Consider the following 15,903-nt stretch of genomic DNA (forward strand, 5'->3'; position numbering starts at 1 on the left):
ATTTTACAATTCGATTATCGGTTTGGATTGGATCCAATTATGGTCAATCCGATCCAATCCAAAAATCTGAATTTTAAAAAAATCTCAATTCAATCCTTTCCGATTTATATTGATAATTCGATTTGGATTGGATTGGATTTCGGTTTTAATCCCAATTATGGACACCCTACCCACTGCCATACGGCCGATCTCTCTTGAGGGATTATGAGTATTTTTTTTTTTAAAATATCATATCTCGTGTCTAAATTCATAAAAAGTAGCGGATTATTAGGTTAAAGTGGGCTTTTCGGGCTGAGTTTGATATTTTAACTGAGAATGTGTTTTTAGGCTAGCCCAAAAACCCACCATATTTTCGGACCAGGCAAGCAAGTTGGGGCATAGTTGATCTATTCAAGTTGAGCTATAAAAATTACTCCCTCTGTTTTTTTATATGCATCAGTTTGACCGGTACATTTGCCGAGACGCTACTTTGACCATTAATATCTTTAATTGTGTATTAGTAAAAATTGTGACAAAATTATATTATGAAACTAGACATTATGACAAATCTAATGATAATATTATATAATAACATTTATTTATTTTTTAGAGGTGAAAAAATTAAGTCAACCATGGTATGTGAATAGTGCAATTGTCAAAGTGATGCATTTAAAAAAAATGGAGGGAGCACAATATAAGACAAAATATTGAAGTAATTATTTATCGAAACAAAGGGATGTGAGTGGAAAAGAAATAATTAAAATATTGTAATGGATTTGAGTGGGAAGTCTAGGAACTATGGGAGAAAAGAAATACCTATACTAATATATACTCTGTATCACTGTTTCGTAATAATCGCAATAATAAACATTATATATTAATGGCGTATTTAAGGTTTTATTAAGAAGGTTTAATCCAAAATCGAACAAACATTTTATATGATAAAAAATTCAAGAAACTAATGTAACAAAAAGACATAATGATCTCCGCTCTATGCACACTCTATCCACTTATTTTATGAAAAATAATTAAGTTCAAATAAAAAATAAAAAGTTCCTTTTATTCTAAATAAGGTAAGTTTAAGAAAATTAGTTTAGTTTTTTTTTTTAAATAAAGGAGACCGATATTAAAATAAGTTCTACTAATAAGTTAAGATAAAGCATAGTTCTACTAATAAGTTAAGATAAAAGCATTTAAGTTTGTATATTTCAAATGTCTTGATAAGAGACAAGCAAGTAAATATAACGTACCATAAATGTTTCTTTTTAGTTGTGTAGGCGTCATTTGAAGCGCGCTACGTAAGCATGTGGTGAATATGTTTGGCGCTCATAGGAAGTGGGAATTGACATATACGATTAGGGCCAACGATTAGGGACAAGGAAAGTAGGGAGCCGCCAACAAGTTTTTTAAGGAACTTGTAAACCGTTCACGGATCATTTAAGGCAACCACGATTAAGGGACAACGATAGGCAACAACGATTGACCCATGAAGGTTACACCCCATTCATAATCCATGAGATTACTAACTCCATATGGTTCGAAACCACGAAAGGAGGATCGGGGATGATGGTACGATGTGAGTCATGGAGTCACATTCGCCCGTATTGGCCTCTACTCGATTCTTTTTGTGAAAAGTGATTCCTACGATCTCAAAGGCATGCAAACAAAATATTCATTTCGCTCCAAACTATTATTATGCTAAATTGGTTGAACATTAATGCAACATATAATTCTAAAATATTTGTGATCACTTAATTAAATAACAAGATTAAAAAAGAACCTAAACCGGTTGTCCAAATTATCTTATTAGTCGTGATTTTCAATTACATATTCCCTTTAAACATGCAATATAGTGATCATAAAAATATAATAAAATCAACATTAATATTGGAAGCAATTTAACAATAATAGCGTTAGTCCAAATCAAATAATAATAAACCTAATCATGATACTAGCAACAAGAATAAAAAAAAGAGTAATTAAGTAAATTAATTACTCACTTTTCGCGTTTCCTTGAATTGCTACATCATGAATAAACTGTTAGTAACTTCAATAAATAATAAATCAAATTGAAATTAAATTAAATAAAAAATAAAGTTGATTTGGTCCAAACCTTCAGTCAATTATACCTTTCATGCCTTGGTGTAAGGATGGAACCTCGGGTCAAGTATGGACTCCTTAGAGTGCTTAGGGGAAATATTAGGAAGAATAAGGAAGCTAGAATTTAGGCTAGAGAGGAGAAGAGAATGATTTTTGGTGCCCCGTAACTGTAAAAATCAGGTTTGTATTTATAGAGGAGATGAATAGGGGGATGCACGGAACCCTAGAAGAGATAAGAGCCGCATAAAAACCCTAATTGGGCACCGTGACACGGTACAGACCACCGTGGCACAGTGAAGCACACCGTGTCGCGGTGTATAATTTGTCTAAAAATGCGTCCAGATTCATAAGCGTGAGAGAAAAAACATGGAATAGGCACGGGAAAGCACCGTGTCACGATATGTGTACCGCGACACTATGTAGAATACCGTGTCACGATACAAGGCACTGTGACACGTCAGCTTTTGCCGCGACGCGACAATTTAGCTGTTGCGCGGTAATTCCAGTTTTTTACATGTTTTTAAATCTATGATAATTTTTTATCTGGGAATAAGACACATAATATATCGTTGGAAAGCTTATCAAGTCTACTTTCCAACCCAATTAGAATCAGGTCAAAATCATTTGTAGATTTTAATATAATGGTCGTTTTAGTGAAAGGGTGTCGGTTTTGGGCCGAGTTTAGTATTTGGATCATATCTTCTTCGTTTTAAATCGGAAGTGGGCTTATGATATATCGTTGGAAAGCTTATTGAAAGAAATATCCAACCAAATAATAATTTGATCAAAATTATAGGGCTAAAAAATCAGTTTCTCTCGGTTTTGTGACGTGGACACGAAAAGAAGAAAATAAGCTAAGTAATGGTTTAGGGAAATGGGCTAGGAATTGAGTTGGTTTATGAAATGTATTGGGATTGAATATGGATTTAAGCACTCCAAAGATTAAATACTCAACTCGACCAATAACGGTGGTGAAAGGTTGTTCATCATCGGGTTTGGTTTCGAGGAGACATTTTTAGGTGTCTACATTACAGGTTGGCTAACTGTTTTGCTATTGTCAAACATTCAACAATCTGAAAGAAAACAAAAATCCTACTACCTCCGTTCCATATTTGTTGCAACTTTGGGTATTATTTGTGAAATATAAAATATTCCAAAGTTGCAAAAAACATGAAACGAAGGTAGTAAAATCAAATACTCAAATTAATACTTCAAAAATTTAAACTTTATACTCCTTCCGCCTCATTATTAAATGTCCGTTTTTCTAATTAGTTGTCCCAAAATTAAATATTTATTTTAATTTTTGTTTCATGTAAAATTACCTACATAGCCCTATTATATACCTTTTAACATACTAAACTTCTCTAAATAACCTTAAAATTGGTGCCCACATGTACTTCACACATGTTTTTTCATTATTATTGTCTCCACTAGAAAACAAAATTATACACTTTATAGTTATTCTCATTGTACTTCACACATGCTTTTTACACTTCATTCATTTGCATTAAAACCCGTGAAATATGAGAAACATACACTTAATATTAAGACGGAAGGATTACTAATAATTCACTTTAATTTCTTACTATATTTAAATTTAAAAAGAGCTTATCTATTGTTGATTTGCGCTAGAAGTAGCGCTAAGTATTGTTACATACCTTTGCGATATGAACCAATTTTAGTAAATAGTATGAACTTTTTTCTGAGATAGTAAACATATCATTAAGTGAATAGAGAAACTCCATTAATCATAATATATTTTGATATTATAAATATGTCATGATATTTTTCTAGTAGTACAATAGAGTTTTATAGACTAGGTAAATTTCAATGATATTAACGGTACACAAAATATACCATTAAGCCTCCAATGGTACTATATATATATATATATATATATATATATATATATATATATATTTGAGCAATTACTATATATGTTTCTAATGGCCAATTAGCCAAATTGGTATAAAAGTTAGCACCCTTGTGACATATTGGTATAAAAATTATCACCGGTGACATATAGGTATAAAAGTTAGCAAGTTGTGACAGATTGGTATAAAAGTTAGTCACTGGCGACATATTAGTATCAGAGTTAACAAATTGTGATAAATTGGTATAAAAATTAACAAGTTGTGACATTTCACCCTTCTTTTCTTGCTGAATGTGGTTTTTTTATTTAATTTTTTTTGTTGTTAATTCTCATTTTATGCTAAATAATTCTCTCCTCCATGCTCATTCACCTAAGATAATCGACAAATAATAACAAAAAAAAAAAAAAATTGTGAGTTCAAAAAACATCTCAAAAAATGAATAATGGAAAGAGAAATTTTTATAAATTAATGTCTCAAAAGTTAGAACTGGCATGTAATAAGTTGTAATATTTAAGAATTTGGGAGCAAATATATTTATATAAAATTGAATTATTGGAAAACAAAAAAGAAAAAAAGCTCGATATAATCTTTAAAATATTTAATCAAAGAGTTTGATCTTGTAATTTTTCTTGATTAATTCTTCTGCATAATCTAAAATATTTCTCTATATTTTCCTATTTTTCCTTTTTTTTTTTAATTCTTTAACTATTTTTGGGGCTTTTAAGTGTCCAAAAAGTTTACAATAAATATTTGAAGCAAAATAAAAAAAAAAAGATTTAAGATATAATCAATTGTACAATATACACTTATTATTCTAACAAGAAAGAGGGTTAAATGTCATCACTAATAAACTTTTATACCAATATGTCATCACATGGTAACTTTTATACCAATATGTTGCCAGTGACTAACTTTTATACTAATTTGTCACAACTTGCTAACTTTTATACCAATGTGTCGCTGGCGATAACTTTTATACCAATATGTCATAAGGGTGCTAACTTTTATACCAATTTGGCTAATTGGCCAGTTTCTAATGGTACACAAAATATACCATTGAAATTTAAAATTTCACAACAAATGACCAAAATACCATGTGTTGTGTGATGCTCATATAACATGGGTACACTAAAGTAGTGTCATATGCAATTATCCTTACAAACTTTTCATGTGATAAACGATCAGGCTTAGTTTAAAACAAAAAATAAAAAACTTCATAAACTGTAATCTGTTCAAAAAGTGTCAACAAAAATATGGAAAAGATCAATTTTTTTTTTTTTTTTTTGGGTACAATTTTACTTGGTACTTATGATTAGAAATTATTAGAACTTATTATTAGATCTTATTTAACTTATTGGAACTTATTAAACCTTATTGAACTTATAAAACTTATTGGACCTTATTGTGACTTATTTGAACTTATATGAACTTATTAGACTTGAAACTTATTTTTATAAGGTGAGGTGAACAACCTCTAAAACGTAAATGAATAATTATCTTTACATTCCTCCAAAAAAAAAAAACAAAAAAAAAAAAAAAGGAAAGAGACTTAGGATTTCCTTTCCAATTTTCATGAATAAGCTAATCAATAAAACTAGTGAAAAGATAGTAATTATTTATGTCATTAAAGATAAAAATTAAGGGTTCGTTTGGCATTGTTGTGGTTTTTTGTTTTTTAAAAGTATATGATATATGTCCCATAATGAATCAAAAATTATTTAAACTTATAAAAATCATGATAATTTTGAAAACTGATGACAGCAGAAAAGTGGGAACACCTTTTTCTTGTTTCCTGTTTTTGATTTTTGGTTTTCAAAAAAATAGGAAACTGAAAATCAAAAATGATGCCAAACAAGCCCTAAATAATTTCTTTTTTCCTATTTATTTGTTTGATTTTCATTTAATTTTCACGTTAGTATGATAATTACACCAATCTTTTATATAATTGCAGAGTGATTTAGCCACAACCCTTCAAAAGGCCAATTCTCAAATCTCATGCGTTGAGGGTTTTTTTTTTTTTTTTTTTTTTTTTTTTTTTTTTTTGCTATAACCTCCAATTAAATAACTTCCACTTCATCATTTTTTTGTTGCTATAACCTCCAATATATGCACGGGTTCTAACCTAGTAAACTAAAAATACCAACAAAACCAATGATACTTTAAGTTGTCATATTGATACCATCAGACACTTATCATTGTTATTAATGATGAGGGTAATTATTGCCTTATTAGTGCTGAACTTAAATTATTTTTACTTATTTGAAATTAATATTAGTGAAATAAAATTATTCTTACTGAACTGAAATTATTTTTAATGAACAAATATTATTTTTACTTAGTATTATATATCTTCTTTAAACTTATTGGTTTTTACTAAAATGAAATTATTTTTACTAAATATATACTTTATATATAAGATGAAGTGAACATAACCTTATTTGACTACAATTACATTAAAATGCTTAGGCCTTGTTCTTTTGAGATTCTGGGTAGAGCAAGGCAGAGCAGAGCAAGAGTCAGCAGAGCAGAGCAAATCTCAACAAAGCAGAGCCGAGCCGAGCAGATTTCATTATTTATTATTATTATTATTATTATTATTATTATTATTATTATTATTATTATTGCTCTTATTTTTGTTATTATTATTATTATTATTATTATTATAGTACTACTAGTACTATTATTATTATCACTATTATTATTAGTGCATTATTATTATAATCATTAAGTAATATTATTAAATATTAATTATTATTATTATAATAATTATTAAATATTATTTATTATTATTATTTTTATTATTAAATATTAGTTATTTATTATTATTATTATTAAATATTAATTACTTATTATTATTATTATTATTATTATTATTATTATTATTATTATTACTACTACTACTACTACTAGTAGTAGTAGTAGTAGTAGTAGTACTATTATTATTATTACTATTATTATTATTATCTCTATTTTTGTTATTGCATTATTATTATAATAATTAAATAATATTATTAAATATTAATTATTATTATATTTTAATTATTTATCATTAATATTATTAAATATTAATTATTTATCATTATTAAATATTAATTACTTATTATTATTTTTATTGTTATTATTATTACTATTATTATTATTATTATTATTATTATCTTTCAATATTATTTATTATCTTTAAATATTAGTTTTTATTATAAAAAAATCAATTATTATTATTATAATTATTATCTTTATTATTATTACTACTATTATTACTATTAAATATTAATTATAATTATTATATATTAATTATTTTTTATTATTATTGTAATAATTCAATATTAATTATTATTTTTAAGCAGAACAGATTGAAGCAAAGCAGAGCAGAGCAAAGCAGGACTCAGCAGAGCAGAGCAGAACAGCTCTAAAGAACGGGGCCTCAAACTTCAACAATACTGCTACATCAAGCTTTGTTTGGTGTGGACCCACCAACTACATTTGTTTGGGAGTAAAAGAATTCCCTTACCTCCCTCTCTACTCTTACTCTCAAGCGTTGGCCTGCAGAGCTGGACTGATTTAACTTTTAAGAGGTGTCAATTCAGCAAGATCCTTCCTTTTACTTAAACAAAAAACAAAACACACACACACAATACCCATGGGAGAATTTATTCACGTGCATAGTGGTGCACATGACCCACCAATTAAAAAAAATGATGTTTGTTTATTTTAAAAAAAAATTTATAAAAGAGACCGCTTATTATAGAGTCTCTTTGATGCTGCTATTCCTACAAGGGATTAGCACTGCGTCAGACCCCGACACCTGTCAGTGTTTTTTTAAAATATCAAAGAGACTGGTTATTTAGATAACAGACCTCTTTTGATGCAACAATTGAATTTCATGATTTTCTGCTTACTTTTTCATTAAAGAGACCGATTATATTTAATAATCGTTCTCTTAAGTTATCTCACTATTTTTTTTTGTATAATTTTTAATTTTTTTTTTTGAGAATTTTTTTTTAATAATGTTTCTATTTATATATTAGATTTGTGCAACCAATTTTAATTTTTTCCCACAAAACTTATCAGTTAAGTAAAAAATAATAATTAATGTTAATCTAATGTAATAGTTTTATAGTACTATTTTTTTGGTAACATGTTATTTGTAGTACTTCGACTTGTAAGATTGAATATTTAAGTACTATTTAGCTGTACTCGTAGTTTCGTGTCCTATTTTTTGATTGAAATCAATATAGTGAAATATAATTTTTTTTATATATATATAATGTTTGGATTGAAATTAATTATGAACAAGATTTGGAAATTTTTTTTGTACTTTCATAAGGGATCAATAAGGACTTATTCTCTTCGCTTGAACAAGTAGATTTGGTCTGAATTTTTTAAATTTTGATCTATTCTGATCTGAATTTTTCTGATCTGTTAACAGTTTGAATAAACTTTTTCCGTATTTTAATGCTAATCAATAAAGAAAAACATTATCCAATTGGATCTTGTTAGATTTGTCTCATCGTGAACTTTTTAAATATGTAATTTTTATAAAAAAATATAATACACAATTAATGATATTTATTGATAAGTACTCCCTCCATCCCCGAAAGAACGATCCATTTGGATTGATTTCACGGGTATTAAGAAACTTAATTTGCAAGTACAAATGTATGGGAAAACACAAGTCAGCAATAATTTGCAATTAATACCTAGAGAGAGAAAGTCCTAGTTCAAAGAGAAAACCTTTGGGTTTTTATCTTTATCCTATGCCCAATAAACATGATGTAATAATGCACTAATCCATGTGATGCTTTATTAGCCAATAAGATTAAAGTATTGTTTTACAACAACTAATATAATTAAAATATACAAGATTGCCAAGCTGACACTTTTAAAAGGAAGGGAAATGAAATCAGATTTCCCTCCTTTTACTGTATAAAAGAAAATTTTCATTCCCTCTAAAAATATTTTTACACAATCACTAAACACTCTATGGAGTGAAAAAAAATCTGCTTTAAAATTTATCCACTTTCATCATTGCCTGCTTCATCATGGCTTCAGACATAAATTTCGATTTGAATGTTGTTGTTGAAGATGTTGCTGATGAAGATGTAAGTCATGGAGGGGACTATTTTGCGTTTGGAATAGATCTTAACCAAATTCCAACAGCTGAAGGCATGCACACATCTGACCAAGAAGCAACATTTCATAATGGCCAAGCTTACATGGACAATCAAGCAACACATAATCAACAATAATAGCAAACTGATGGTCATCACAAGCGCAGGCTTAGAAGTGAGGACAAGCATAATATACTTGTATGGCTTCTAAACAGAGCAACTAATGGCAAACTAGGAAGGGGAGCAATCACAACTACTGCACAACATTTCAACATAACCAGGAAATACATAGGCCTCATATGGAACAAGAGAAATAGGCAACATGGAGGTGATCAAGTGTATAATGTGACCACAAAATTACATCTTTGTGGGAGGAAAAGAATCCAGATATCACCTGAACAACTTCAGAGCATTTCAATGGGAAATAGGTATTGTCAAAGGGATTTGGCAACTCTAGTCAATGTCTCAAAAAGCACCGAGTAAAGGCTTGTGAGGAGGGGAGACATACGGCCCCATACAAATGCTCTGAAACCAAGTCTCAAACCAGCAAACAAAAAGGAAAGATTAAGGTGGATTTTAAGTCACCTCATTGGTAACACAGCAGGCACCAAAAAGAATATCTACCACAGTACAACATAGTCATGATTGATGAGAAATGGTTTGAATTGACAAGTGATGCCGTTTGTCTTGAAGAATGCGCCTGCTACATTCCAACGAATGATTAATACGGTCTTCATTAATCGTACTGGGAGGAATGTAGAGGCGTACATCGATGACATGATAGTCAAATCCAAGCAACAGATGGATCACCTCGCTGACCTACGAGAAACATTTGCTTCACTGGTCATACTCAATCCCAAGAAGTGTGTCTTTAGTGTTGAGTCTGGGAAGTTTCTCGGATCCCTAATTGACCAAAGGGGGATAGAGGCCAACCTTGAAAAAATACAGGCGGTCATTGACATGCAGTCACCCCGCACTGTCAATGAAGTACAAAAGTTAACAGGTTGTCTAGCGGCCTTGGGGAGATTCCTCAGCCGGTTAGGTGACAAGTGCCTCTACTTCTTCCAGGCGATCAGGAAGAAGACTATGCTGAGGCGGCCTTCCAAAAATTGAAGCAACACTTGCACTCTTTGCCAAGGCTGGTCAGCCCTCTGCCCAAAGAGACGCTCTACATGTACCTGGCTGTCTCCGATCATGCCCTCAGTGCCGTTCTCCTTCCTAAAAAAGACGGCACCCAGCTCCCGGTCTATTTCATTAGCCACATTCTCAGAAAAGCAGAGATTCGGTACCCCATGGTTGAAAAATTTGGCCTTGCTCTTTACATGGCTGTCAAGAAGTTAAAACCTTACTTCTTGGCACATCCGGTAGTGGTCTACACTAACCAACCAATCAAGCGGCCAATGATGACCCTGGAATCATTAGGCCGAATGCTCAAGTGGGCTATTGAATTATGAGGTCTAGAAGTCACTTATGAACCAAGGAAGGCAATAAAGGGGCAGACATTCCCCGACTTTATAGTCAAAATGACAAGGCCGGCTACGCCAGATAACACTGATCAGGTTTGGAAAGTGTACATGGATGGGAGCTCCACTATGAACGGCTATGGTGCAGGAGTTATATATCAGTCCCCTGAGGGGGATAAGTACGAGCATGCACTACGGTTCAAGTTCTAGGCTTCAAATAATGAGCCAGAATATGAAGCACTGCTAGCCGGAATCCGCATGTGCAAGGTGGCAGGGGCAACTAAGATTGACGCCTACTCTGACTCTTAGTTGGTCGTGAGCCAATACCATGGTGATTATGAAGCCACCCATCCGGCTATGATCAAATACTTGCAGGCGGTCAAAGATGAGGCCGAGACACTTGAAGAATTCAATCTAAGTCATGTGCCTCGGTCCGAAAATAATCAGGCGGATGCTCTGTCTAAGCTGGCATCATCCGCCTCATGCGATACACCTCGGTCAGTATTCAGGGAAGTAATGGAAAAACGAAGCATTAAAGAAGATCCCATTGGAGTACTTGACCGAACTTCTACTTGGATTGATAACATCCGGGCGTATCTGCTAGACAGCACGCTGCCGGATTCAGCTCCAGAAGCAGCCGCACTGAAAAACGTGCGGCCAATTTCGAAATTCGTAAAGGTGAGCTTTTTAAGAAAGGATTCCTTCAACCACTCTTAAAATGCATCACCCTCGAAAAGGGGCAAGAAGTTCTAGAAGACCTACATGCAGGCTTTTATGCCTAACATATAGGCGGCAGGTCTCTAGCAAAAAGGACTAGGCGACAGGGTTACTTCTGGCCTACCCTGGAGAAAGACGCCATGACATTCGTGAAAAAGTGCGATAAATGCCAAAAATTCGGCAAACTTATACACCGTCTGGCCATAGATCTGACGGCATTCATAGCCCGGTTCCATTCGCCAAGTGGATCATGGACATCTTGGGGCCATTACTGCTGCGTCAGGCGGACGGCGGTATATCTTTGTTGCCATAGATTATTTCACCAAATGGGTAGAGGCAGAGGCGGTCAAAAACATCAAGACCAAGGACGCCATCTCCTTCATCTGGAAGAATATGATCACCCGGTTCGGGGTGCCTATGTCTATGGTTTTTGACAATGGTCCTCAGTTTGAGACGCCTCAACTCAAGACTTGGTTGGGGGATCAAGGGATCTCACACTGTTTCGCATCAGTCGGCCAACCCTAAGCAAACGGCCAAGTTGAAGCCTTCAACAAGTTAATCTCAGACGGTATAAAAAAGAAGATTGAAAGAGCTGGCGGCCTATGGGCGGATGAGCTACCACACGTCCTATGGGCCATCAGAACAACAGCAAAAGGGGCGACTGGAGAGACCCCATTTCTCATGGTGTACGGTGCAGAGGCTGTCTTGCCCATCGAACACTATGAGCCAACTCTTCGAATCATGTTGTATGATGAAGAGGCAAATTGGGAGGCCATGCGGCTAGCATTGGACTCGCTTCTAGAGCGTAGGGGCAATGCCGCCTTGCGCCATGAGACTTACGGTCTAACAATGACCAGAGCCTACAACAAGAGAGTGCACAAGCGGCCCCTTAAGGTTGGGGACTTTGTGCTATGGAAAATGGAGGCAGTCGGTAGGGTGAATGAACAAGGGAAGCTAACCCCAAATTGGGAAGGCCCCTACCAAATATATGAATAAGTAAGAGGCGGCACCTATCGTTTGGAGACACCAGACAGCAGGCAGCTACCCAGAACCTGGAATGTAGATAACTTGAAGCAATACTACTTTTGAAATTTTGTAAATTTTTTATTCAAACTCATTAATGAAAAGTCTGCCTTCTTTCCCAGACTATTTATTTTCACATTCAAGAGCACCACCTGCACAATGTGCAGATGAACCAAGCTCAAAATTTTGTTACATCATAGGGTGCCGCCTGAACAATGTGTAGACAGCCTAAACCCAAGCGTTCTACCATGATCGTGAGAACCGCCTGCACGATATGCAGGTGGCCCAACTCACTTAGCATTTTGAAAAATGCATCAATAAGGACCGCCTGCACCATAAGCAGTCGGCCCGAATACTTATAAGCACCGCCTGCACAATATGCAGACGGCCTAAATCTACTTACCATTTATAAGCTAAGTGCCCAAGACTTGGCGGCTAACTACTTTTCTAAAAGAGGCCGAAGGCCGGATATGTTTTATAAATAACGTTGTCTGCTCCAACATGAGTATGACTGTCTGCTCTAATATGAGTCAAACAACCGACGACGTCCATTCGGGCGAATTCGTCGAAGAGAGCATCTCCCATTTGGGTGGTACATTGCTCTATAAATCAAAAACCAAACTGCCCCACCGCCTACGTTAAGGCAACGCTCACAGCCGTTTTATCTAATCTAATTTGAAATCTAAAAAGCGTTAAGTTTTTCAAACTGTTCTAGCACAGATGGAAAGCAGCTACTGTTTCATTTTAGAGCTACGCTATTCAAATATCACTGCCTGTTGTTGCTCTAGGGCAATACAGGCGGACAGATTATACTTATGATTATAAGCTAAGTTAAAAAACTTAGTGGCTTAAATAAACGTCTAAACGTCCAGCTGAGGCCTTTGGCCGGATACTCTCAAATGTTTAACCGACAGCTTAAAATGGTCGTCTGTCGCTTGGTTTGGGGCAATCACCATAGTGATTGATTGACTTAGAAACTAGTCATACTCTTTAAAGTATCAGTAATTTCTAAGTCAATCAACCATTTTTGAAACCAATCGACATTCAGCCAGGGGCAAGGACATTCGGTAAAACAAGCAATCGCATAGTATACAAGTTAAATACTTAGCTAAAAATCTATGCATATAATATTGAAAAATTGAAAGCTTTAAAATTTTTTAAAGCAAAACTCCAATATAAACAAAGTGGTCAAAACGACCGGATGCTACATTCACATAAATAACAACCGTCACAATGGAAGACTGGAAAAGTTAGCTGGCTGAGCCAGAAATTGTTGATTCAATCGACCCCTTGGTCGGTAAAAATACACAGTTACTCGGCACGCAGACCGGAAATGAAAATACTTGGCCATCCGGCCGTAGAAGGATACCTAAAAAGCTTAAAAGGATCAGGGGAGGTCTTCAACATTAACAGCCGCATCATCCTTGTTGTCCACTTGCAGCTGCTCATTGTCGTTCCCATCCACCTCCTGATCCTCATCATCCCCCGAGGACGACTCGTTCGAGGAGTTGGATTCCTCGACACCCTTGGTCGCCTCCTCCTCCGCATGCTTCATGAGCCGGTCGTTAAACTCATCATTGGCTACGTCAAACTTGGCTTTCTAAATTTGGTAGTCAGAGCTCGGCTGCAATGATTCCCAAGCCATCCGCATAATGGATTCATAGTCCTCCATCATTTGTTTGACTAGATCCTTTTTCTCCTCCTCAGCCAAGGACTTGTATTTAGACCTGAGCTGGGTCTCTTGGTTTTGCAGCCGGCCCTTGAGTTTGTCAACCTACCCCTGCAGGCGGTCTGCCTTCTTGTCCGCTTCATCGAGGGGTCCCAGCTTAGCCTTGAGGTCCTTGACCTCATTTTGGAGTTCGGTTACCCGCCCCCTCGCTGCATCCAAGTCCTTCTTGACCTGCAGATTGGCCGACGCTTGAGAATACATCATATCAAGTGTCAGTAGTTCATTTTGGGCAATCTCAAACTGAGAAGTGTCTAAGGAGGAGGCGGCCCAAGCTTTAGCAGCCGTTACCTCTTTAGAATTTTTGAGGATTGGCTTTTTAAGCCCATTCACGCGCAGCATAGCCTATATTCGACCAACAGTGAGAATGGTCAATATCAAGCGGCTATACTCGTTATTCAGGATAAAATCACAAGTATCCTACCTCACAAAGAAGCGCCAAGATGGCATCGAGGTTGAGGCAGCCGACTCCTCTGACAGACGCCTTGTCTTCAGGCTCAATCGGCTTTGCTTCCGCCTGCTACTGAGCCGACAGCAACGTTGTATGGCTTGCCACTCTTTGATACCCTGGGGGCATTCGGCTTCAGAGTCGTCTTGTTGGGGTTGGAGCCGTCATAAGTCTTCCTAGGCTTATGGGCAATGTGCTTCCTAGGCTTCCCGGAAGTGCCAACATCACCACCCGACTGCTTTTGAAGCTTCGGGTCCGGTTGTTTGGAGGGAGAAGGTTTGGACGAACCACCCTGCATGGAATGCACAAGTTAGTATACCGGTGTTCTTAATAAAACTCAATCCAAGTATAGAGAGAAAGTTCCTCACCTTAGGAGCTCCGCCTGACGGTTGTTCCTCGTTAGTCCGTTTGCCCAAGATGGACGAACGATAATACGCTGCAGAATGTGCAGCCGGCTTCTTGGTGGCCGAGAGCTTCTCCATTGCTTTGTCTGCACAGAAAGTAAGAGTTAGAAACTAAAGAAAGAATCAAGATCAGCAAAGTAAAATAAAGCCAAGCGGCCTACTACCTCTCAGCCTCTCAGTTCTAAGACCGCAAGCGGCCAAAAACGTCCCGTCAGATAGCCACTCATGACGGGGAATGTAGCTTTGCGGGGTGACCTCCTTCTCCCTCGTCTCTTCATTGGTTCGAACAGCCACAGTAAATAGGCCTCGATCTAGTATCTCCTCCTGCGCCTACCTTGGGATAGGTGGTAGGCCTTTTTTCCCAGCGATGAGAGGAGGGTTCCGGTTCCACCGGTTGTATCTCTTATTGCGCAGACAGTCGGAGGAGGAAACTATTTAGAATTTCGTCCTCTAGTCTTTTCATTTGTTCTCCTTCCCCACCGTTATCATAAAACCCTTATGGCTAGTAAGGGTGAACCATCCGGCTCCGCTTAATTGGGGGGTTTTGCTCAAATAATGCATGTGAGTGAATGCCTCAAAACTGGGATCCACCTCCAGCATTTCACAGGCGCAACGTAGCCGTTCTAAAAAATAAAAGATATAAAAAAATGAAAAATCAAAAGAAAAGGGTTAGAAAACCGGGTTGCCTCCCGGGAAGCGCTTGTTTAACGTCATAGCTTGACGTTCTCCACCTATTAAGGTTGTTGTCGGAGAAGCAATATGTGAATAAGGCCAACAAAAGCACCATCGAAATACTTCTTGAGTCGATGGCCATTAACCTTAAATGGAGACGAAAAATCCATCATTGAAACCTCTACAACACCACTAGGAAAGACATTCTTAACCAAGTAAGGACCGCTCCTTCTTGACATGAGCTTTCCTGGAAACAACTTCATTTTCAAATTGTAAAGAAGAACTTTATCACCGACACAAAACTCTTTCTTCTCAATAAGCTTATCATGAGTTTCCTTGGAATAAGCTTTGTAAATAATAGCACAATCATAAGCATCAAATTAAAGCTC

This window comes from Chenopodium album, chromosome 10, assembly GCF_948465745.1.
Source record: "Chenopodium album chromosome 10, dcCheAlbu1.1, whole genome shotgun sequence".
In the NCBI taxonomy this organism is placed as follows: domain Eukaryota; kingdom Viridiplantae; phylum Streptophyta; class Magnoliopsida; order Caryophyllales; family Amaranthaceae; genus Chenopodium; species Chenopodium album.